The 9,071-nt window shown below is 37.5% G+C and overlaps 1 pseudogene; it reads left to right on the forward strand.

The window, feature by feature from the left end:
• Positions 1–1,624: 1,624 nt before the first annotated feature.
• The window catches only part of LOC106754401, a 15,727-nt pseudogene continuing 8,280 nt past the window's right edge, over positions 1,625–9,071 (forward strand).

Genomic DNA, 9,071 nt, shown 5'->3' on the forward strand with positions numbered 1-9,071 from the left:
GGCTTGAGCAAGAATTATGTTATTTTATAAGTTATAAATAGATCCATACGAACCAGAAGGAGTATCTTTTGACAGAAAGAGGCGCGAAAACACTCTTTTCACCCCTTGGAGGAGGATTTTGGATGCGGGAGCTCCAATCTATCAAATCTAGGGTTTATCTTTTCATACTTTTCATCTTTTCATCTAGTTTCACCATGATTATGGTGAATGATGAGTCGTTATTTCTTGAACTGTATTTAGTTTATTGCACTTAAATAAACCACGGAATTGTGTTTAATTGTCTGTTATTTCCCCGTTTTCCGAATTCTGCTTAATTTGGTCGGAAATTCGTAATTGTGCTAATTTGGATTTTTTGAGCTGATTAAGTGCATTTGTGGTTGTAGGGAAATTGTGGAAATATCATCTGGAGCATTAGGATATGGCATGGCACATTCAAGACTCAATATTTAGTCATTTAAATTCTAATTAAAGTTGTAATTTCGTTTTCTAGAAGCCCTTAATTAGAATTAGGTGTTTTAGACCCCTTTAGGGGCATTTTTGTAAAAAACCAATTGTGGGGGCCATGTGGCATCTCTTTAGGGCTGACTTGTAGTGTGTGCCCCCTCCCCCCCCCCAATTTTGAAACTCTCGGTCATATGGGTGTGAATACCGAGCCACACACTTAGAAACTCATATCTCACGTTTTTGGTTTCATTCTTCTAGGGTTTCTCTTGTTTGAACATGCTCTCATGGGTGCTTGCTTGGTGCCACGGTTTTGGACCATTTTTAATGAATATGATGCAGATTTTCTTCTTCCCTTGACTTATTCTTAGTTGTCTTAACTCATTTGTGGTGAAAATCCGTTCATTCCTTCTTCCATTTGCTTGTTCTTTGAAGTTGGAAGCTTGAGCTTTTAAGCTTTTCTTTGCATTTTCATGGTGTTTCTTGGGTTTGAATGAAGTTATATTTCCATTTTCCTCTCCATTTGCTGTAGTACTCACGGTTTTTCTTTCCATTTTGGTTGGTTGGTTGATGAAAATGGAGTTCTATGTGAGTTTTAGATTGAAGAGAGCTTAAGGTGTTGTGTGGGTGTTGTGGGTTTGGCCCTTTCCTTTCATATTTCGATTTTGATGTTTGAAACCAGTGTTGAACCAGAGTTTGATTGTGTTATTGGGGCTGGACAGTGCTGAAGTGTAAGGGTAAAATGTTATTTTCGTTTTTGCACAAGAGCTTGAAGAAATGGAAGATTAGGTTGAGTTGAAGTAGTAGTAGTGTGAGTTTATTGTCTTGAATGGAGTTGCAACTTGAAATGGGGTTTCTTAGGTGTGTGTTTTCGGTGGGAGGAAGAAGAAAATGCTGAATGATGTATGTTTGGGTGAGAAAACCAAATGGGACAAGGAAAGGAGGAGAGATGAGTGCAATTAATTTTTTTACCATTTTTGGGCAAACAAGGAAAGATGCTTCTTGTCATTCTAGAAAAATTCCATTTTGATGCTTGGTCTTTGTTTGATTTTGCCGAGACATAGTGGTGTCTAGAGGCTTTTAGTGTTTATTTCCATTTGGTTTAGCTTACATGCACATTGGTAGGAGCACCAATGGTTACATTCATTTACCCTTTGGTTTGGAAGCAATTTTTTTTTGTAGCATGCACATGAGCTCATGGCAATTGTGGTCTTGGAGTGGATTTAGAATTTGTGCTACATGGAGGAGTGAGGTCACGGTTTCAAATGGGTTTCTTTAAGTATATTTTAATTCCTTTTGAGAAATGGTGCACATGGGGACAAAAAGACAACAAATTGGATGGTTTCTTTAAGTATATTTTAATTCCTTTTGCAAAATGATGCACATGGGGACAAAAAGACAACGAATTGGATGGTTTCTTGAAGAGTTAAAATTGAAGTGAACTTGGTGGAGTGTGGGTCACGGCCATGTGCCTTTTCTTGGCAATTTGGACTTTTAAAATTAATTGTTAATTGTCATTTAGTTAAAGTAATTTGCTAGGATTAAATTAGGCTTGTTGGTTTCCTTGGTTTTTAATTAATTTAGTTACTAGGTTTAGTTTAATGTGTTTGAGTTAGTGTTGTGTTTAATTAATTTTAACTGTGTTTGTTAATTTGTTTGCAAGAATATTTAATGTTTGAATGTTGTCTAAGGTTTTTAATAGTGTTAGTTTAATTCCCATGCTAGCTTAAATTAGTTGGTTCGCATCCGTGTCTTTACTGAATTATTTAATTTCTGCAAAAACTTTTCAAAACTCCCCCCTTTTCATGTTAGACTCGATTCTCAAACCGCAAAATTGGTCTTTGGGAGACGACCTAGGGGTCATTCCCTAACTATACTGCATTTCTCATATGCAATCAAATTTGTATAGGCCGCGACACCCATCAAACTTTGGCACCTTTCCAGGGACCAACGATTCAGTTTTGAGTCTTGTGTCTGTGTTGTATGACTTGTGTTGTGTTGTGTTTGTGATAGTATCGATTTGTTATCTTGTGTTGTTTTCTGTGGTTTGAAATTTTTGTGCTATTGTTTCATGATTATAGGGTGTTGTGAGTTAGTGCATGACTAGAGGAAATCCTAGATTCATACCACCCTTTGATCCTGAGATTGATAGGACGTTTCATAGGTTAGTTAGGCATTCCAGGAATTTGTCTTTAGAGTCTGTTTTTGAGTCTGTTCCACTAGATACTGTTTATCCCACTGCTGAATCTGAATCCACTGTTGAGTACTTTGTGCATACTGCATCTACTGCATCTGTTGCATCTGCACTTGATTCTGATTCTGATTCTGTTGTTTTTCACACTGAGAACAATATGGCACAACCTCCACCTCGTGAGAGGACTTTTAGGGAGATGGCTGCACCTGATTTCGATATTGAAAGCTTCTGCATCCAATATCCTGATGAGGACGTTCCATTTTTTCTCAAGACTGGACTGATCCATTTGTTGCCCTTTTCATGGTCTTGCAGGTGAGAGTCCACATAAGCATTTGAAGGAATTCCACATTGTCTGTTCCACTATGAAACCGCATGATGTTCCTGAAGAACACATCTTCTTGAAGGCATTCCCTCATTCCTTAGAAGGTGTTGCTAAGGATTGGTTGTACGCTTTGGCGCCTAGATTCGTCACTAGCTGGGATGATCTAAAGAGGTTTGATGGGCTGTCGCAACCCACATAAATTTGATGTGCATATGAGAAATGCAGTATACCTAGGAATGGTTGAAAAACAGTTATTTTCATATGTCAATTTGGACCAAATTACGCCCTTTACTACTCGGAATGAGCTTAGAATTAAGCAAAACTCAATAAATGAGTCTGTAGAGAGTCAAAAGCAGTTTTTAGCGATTTTATGCTTGTTTTGCATTGTTTTATAGCTATTTTGAAGAAAGTGAAGAATGGAGTTGAAGATACAGGTCATAGACTCAAGAAAAGAGCAGAAAAATGAAGATTTGAAGAGTCGACGCACCGCCCGGCGACACACTTAAACCACCGGGCGGCATAGGGTGAGGAGTAGGCATGGCGGTTGACGCTGGGCGGTTCTGAGGGAAACCGTTGGGCGGTGACAATTGCTGCCAGGCAGTTATGAGGCTTTTGCAAAACCGCCGGGCGACACACTTAAACCGCCGAGCGGTGGTCCGCTGGGCCTGGGCCTGTTTTCTGACGCGCTCCTCACCTATAAATACCCCTATTGCGAGTTCAGAGTTATTCTTTTGACAGGGGAGAACGGCCAGACCTAATTTTGCTCTCTGGAGAGGATCTCTTGGATGCTTAGGCTCTTTTTCATCTTTTTTAGGGTTTGCTTTTCCATTCTTCTTCCATTTTTCATCTAGTTTCACCATGTCTATGGTGAACTAAACCCTATTGTTGTTGGGGGAAACAATGTAATCTTTTGATACTTTCTTTTATCGAAACTCTTGATTATTTATATGGTCTCTATATGTTTTGTTTGTTAATTGTTGGGTTATCATCTGTGCTTAAGGCCTTTATCGTTTAACTCATTCGGTAACTGATGTTTGTCTTTATTGATATGAGGCGTACAGTAATGACATGAACTTGTGAGTAATTTCTTGATTTTGCAATACCACCTAGGGATATGGGTAGGACGATCAATTTCGCTAACTTCTGTTTATAATGCGGTATTAATTACTAGGGGAGGCTAGGGATAGCAAACCAGTAGTTAATATTAGGCTCTTTTCGCCGAGGGATCGGGTTAAGGGGAGGCTAAGAAAGTCACATAACAATTAATTAATAAAACTAATATTCAAGAGGAGTAGATAGGAGAGGGCGGATTAGATGAAATTGTAAACCCCCGACAACATCCATTCATCCATTGTTTTCTTTTGTCAATTGAATCAACTTTATTTTGCATGTTAATATTTTTGTTCTCAAATCCCATTTGTTAATTTTTATTTTCAAGTCTTATTATTTAATTCACGTGAACGAGAAAGTTGTTCGAGTCTCTTGGGAAAACGATACTTGGTCTTACCATTTATATTACTTGTACGATTTGGTACACTTGCCAATTTGTCAACAGGGGGTTGCAAAAGGGTTTGCGAATGCGGATGAAGAAAATTAAAACACGGATGCAAACATAATTGTAAACACAAATCTAAACAAAAATGGAAACAAAAATGCAAACACAGAATCAAATACAGAATAAAAACGGTTGGTCATTAACTCAATCACTATCTTCCTATCATAGATTAACGACAAGTACACACTACTCTAATTCAAATCCAACACGAATCACCCAACTAAGCGAAGGTTGATTCGGTCTTTAGAATTGCAAAGTAAGCGAATGCAATGCACAAATCTAATCAATCATGCACTATACAGTCTAATTGATAGCGTCGTCCAGTGGCATAGTTCAACATAGAACGTCGAGAATGGCACAATGGAAGTCAAAAGTGAATCTGGCAACGGAAGTAACTGATATTTGGTGACTGTGTGATATGGAGGAAGGCTTCTATGGTGCGGTTCTAGCTCAGACGGCCTACCATCTATGGAAGGAAGTTAGAGGGGTGAGGAAGGAAGCAAGGTGAATGACTTTCGGTGCAGAGAATAGGCTGGAAATTCTTCAGCAAATCAATTCTCATAATATTCCAAAAGTGACGTTACATGGGAGGCAAAGATGAATTTATAACAGAAATTCCTTTACCTACTCTATGCTAAACGATGCAGATGGTTCCCGTGAAGTGTAGATCTACAGCCACGTGAGCAAAGCATGTGCTGGAAAAACGGAGGAAGAAAAATTGACGCTGGCATGTTTCTCATGTGTGACAGCAAAAGCATTCCATGTTGCAACCCCTTCCTTGCTAAGCTCACCCCCTCCCTTTGTGGAAATGACTCTTTTACCCTTCTCCTTGGATTGGGTTATTGGACTTTATTTATTGGGCTTGGGCCCAAGTCATCATCCCCTCCCCCTTGGAAAGGATTTGTCCTCAAATCTGATGGTTCACCTGAGGACTTATTATTGTAGACTCCATAGAAGTTCCTCCTGGGTCAAAGATTAATCTATAATAAGCATCAAACATATCTCTAATTAGTTTTCTGTGACCCAACAAAATGTATAAAAGAACATGTTTAGAAGAAGGTTTCTTAATTTTAAAATTTTCAAGTTTAATGCTACAAAGAAACCGTTCTTCTTTTGAAATTTTATTTGTCTCTTGAGTTAGTGGTATCCATAAAAGTAACCCTAACCCAAGTTGTAAATTGCCATGTATTGAAGGTTTTAACAGTTTTAAAGATGGCATGGCAATTTCTTAGAAAGAAAAGTGAGATTTTGGAATTTCAATAAATGGAGAAAAGTGAAAGGATAATAAACCTCCCCTTAATGGACTAGGTTCTATTGTAAGTGTAAGAGGAGATGTTGCCCTTAGTTGCTCTTTTTCCTTTTCCTCCATTTCTTTTCTTTCAACTTCTTCCCTTTGTCTCTTTTCTTTCTCTTGTCTTTCTCTCTCCCTCTCTTCTCTTCTCTTTCTTGCTTCATCTTCTCTTTTCACTTTTTCTTCCTCTTCTTTTCTCTCTTGTTCTCTCTTCCTCTCTCTTTCTCTTCTTCTTTCTTCTTCTCTTTTTCTCTCTTTACTTCTTTTGCGTCTTTCTATTTTTTCATGTAATTTCCTACGTTCTCACTCAATGTCTCTTTTACTTCCCTCATTCAAGAACTTCATGAGTTTATCTCTAAATTCTCTTTCCTGATAAGAAAACTCACTTATATGTTGAATAAATGCTTTACCCTTTTGAATGAGTTCTCTTAAAAGCTCTTGATTTCTTTGATTCTTTTGTTCTTTTTGTATGACTCTAAGTTCATTTTGAATGATTGAGCTTTGTACCTTCCTATTAAACTTATCTTGAGCCAAACTCTCTTCTAACTTCCCAATCTTTTTCATTATGGTCCTAAGACTAAGTTGCTTATCAAATTCACTAATCCTATGACTAGACATCCTTTGTTCTTAAAAGTTCTTCTAATCTAAAGAGTTTAATGATTTCACACTTGACAAATCCCAGGTAAGAGAGGTGAACCACTAAGATTGCTTAAGTACCAAGTCTTGCCTTAGCCAGATTTGCCTTATGCTACTCCCTAAATACCCTTGAAAGTAAAATTAATTCTAACAACAAAGCAGACATGACTCACACACGAACAAAAAATACATGCAGACTCTAATCGGACTCTGATTATCCTATACCCCTAAACAAAACAGAAAATTAAAACACACACAAGAAAAGTTTTGCCAAGAGTTGAAAGAGCACCAAGGACTCTTCCACACCACTTAGACTTTCAATGGCGTTTTACAAATAAAAGAACTAACATAAGAAAAACCTATTTAAAAAAATAAACAAAAGCAACTCAAGTATTGCTGCCACGGTTTGTCCCAATTTACTTGTTGCAGCCTTATATATTCTCCTTTGCTTTTCAAAAAAACTACTAAGTGTTGATGGTCACAAGTGTGTTCATTCAGTGGTTCATATAAGCACTGCTGCAGTAGTTTTACAGTTGCTGATTCCACTGCTAGAGCCAATTATTCAATACTTTCCAGACCAATTCTGCATAGGTGTTGTATTCAAATCTCACAGTTGCAGACATGTGAAGCTGTTAATTTTGGCTTCAAGGAACGGTCTAAAGCAAGCTGTTGTTGCAGCAAATTATGCAGATCAGCAGGCCAATTTCTGTAGCACCGAGAGCCAACACTCCTTGTGATTTCCACCAATTCACTCTCTCGACTTTACTGCAATGGATGTGGAGGATGGTTCCACTTTTCCAGCATGTTGGAGCTTATCACCGGTTTTAAATCAGCTGCTGGGTGGAGGTGGTTAAATTTGCTCTGCCACATATCACAGAAACAACTACTAAAGATGCAGAACAAATCTGCTACTGCTGCACCGAAAGTTGCTTTCTGCACTTGATTCCGCCCACACTCCACTTCCTAAGAGGCTACCATTGATGTGTAGATCTCTCTAGCTATGCTGCACCAACAAAAATTACCTCACACAGATCACCAAGTCACACTTTAATTCCAATACCGAATTATAGTTGCTACCAGATTTGCATTCAAATGGACAACACCACAAAACCTTTAATCAAACAGGTTGTGTGCAAGATGGCCAATAACTCAAAAGCAAGCAATTAATCGGGTAGCAAACAAGGAGGCACCTCAAAATGATCCTAGGAATTGTTCTAGAGTAGATTAGAAAAGCAATAAAAAGACACAAATGGAAATTGGACTCAAATTAAATGTGCAATGCAAAATTTACAAACTGTTTGTAGAAATGTCTCAAAGAACATTCAATTTTGGTGCAGAACATGTAATTTAGAGTTGCAGACTTTGCAAATTGGGTGTACTGGTCCAGTTAGCTTTTTAATATCGTTTCAGATTCTTTGAAAATGATTTCAATTATGTTTTATGGACCTAAGCTTCTGCTACACCCATCAATTAATGGTTAACACCAAATTCAGTTTGTACAGGCAAATTCTGCTGCAGCACTAAATTGAGCCATCAAAAGTGCCTAAAAATTGGATGACATGAACATCGAAAATGCACAAAACTGTATAGACTGGAATTGGACTTGCGCAAACATGTTTGATAGATGAATATAAACTTGTTTGGCTAGTTTTTCTTGGCAGATTCCACTTATAACAGAACTTGATATATTCAGTTCATGTGCAATTCAAAATAAACAACTCCAATATCCAAAATTTGAGGCAGAGTGTCAAACAACTTAGAAACAAGGCAAATGACTCCAAAACAACACTGGAAAGTTGCTCCAAATAGCATAAATACGTATTGGATGGTTTGCTCAGAATGAGATGCTCAAACCAAATTTAAAACAAAGAAAATGACTCAACAACTCAAATGCAGATTGACCAACTACTTTTAGGCATTTTGCTGTAGTGATCCAATGCATCCAAGCTATGCCTTAAGCATTTCATTGCTCAAATGGCAAGCAAGTGAAATTTGCCGTAGAATCAACTCACAACTTTGTTAAAATTGGATGCACAACCAATGTAATAGATTAAATGCAAATGAGGTAGAAATAATGATCTGATTGTAGATCTGCCAACAAGCTCATTCAAATGAATTTCATAGCTCTTTGATGATGAACATAATTAACTTACAATCTTGATTTACCGAAAGACTTGGAAATTGCAAGCAATTACTTCAGATTCAAATGACAAGAAAACAATGCATAACACATGACTTGAACATTAATAGAATAGAGATTAAAAAAAATGACTCAAGCATGGAAATGGTCCGATTGAAAATGATAATGTAAACAAAGCAAAGAAAAGCTAGACATAAAAAAAATTTGACTCAATAGAATCAAAAGAAATCAGAAATCCGTGATGGCAGAATCAATAGAACAGTGCATGACCAACTCAAAACAGAGAAAAAAAAATTGCAGACAACGCAGAATAAAGAAGAAGTGACTTAACTCACGACGCACACTTAAACCTCAACATGGCTCTTAATACCAAATGATAGCGTCGTCCAGTGGCATAGTTCAACATAGAACGTCGAGAATGGCACAATGGAAGTCAAGAGTGAATCTGGCAACAGAAGTAACTGATATTTGGTGACTGTGTGATATGGAGGA

The sequence above is a fragment of the Vigna radiata genome, unplaced genomic scaffold (genome assembly GCF_000741045.1).
Source record: "Vigna radiata var. radiata cultivar VC1973A unplaced genomic scaffold, Vradiata_ver6 scaffold_108, whole genome shotgun sequence".
In the NCBI taxonomy this organism is placed as follows: Eukaryota; Viridiplantae; Streptophyta; class Magnoliopsida; order Fabales; family Fabaceae; genus Vigna; species Vigna radiata.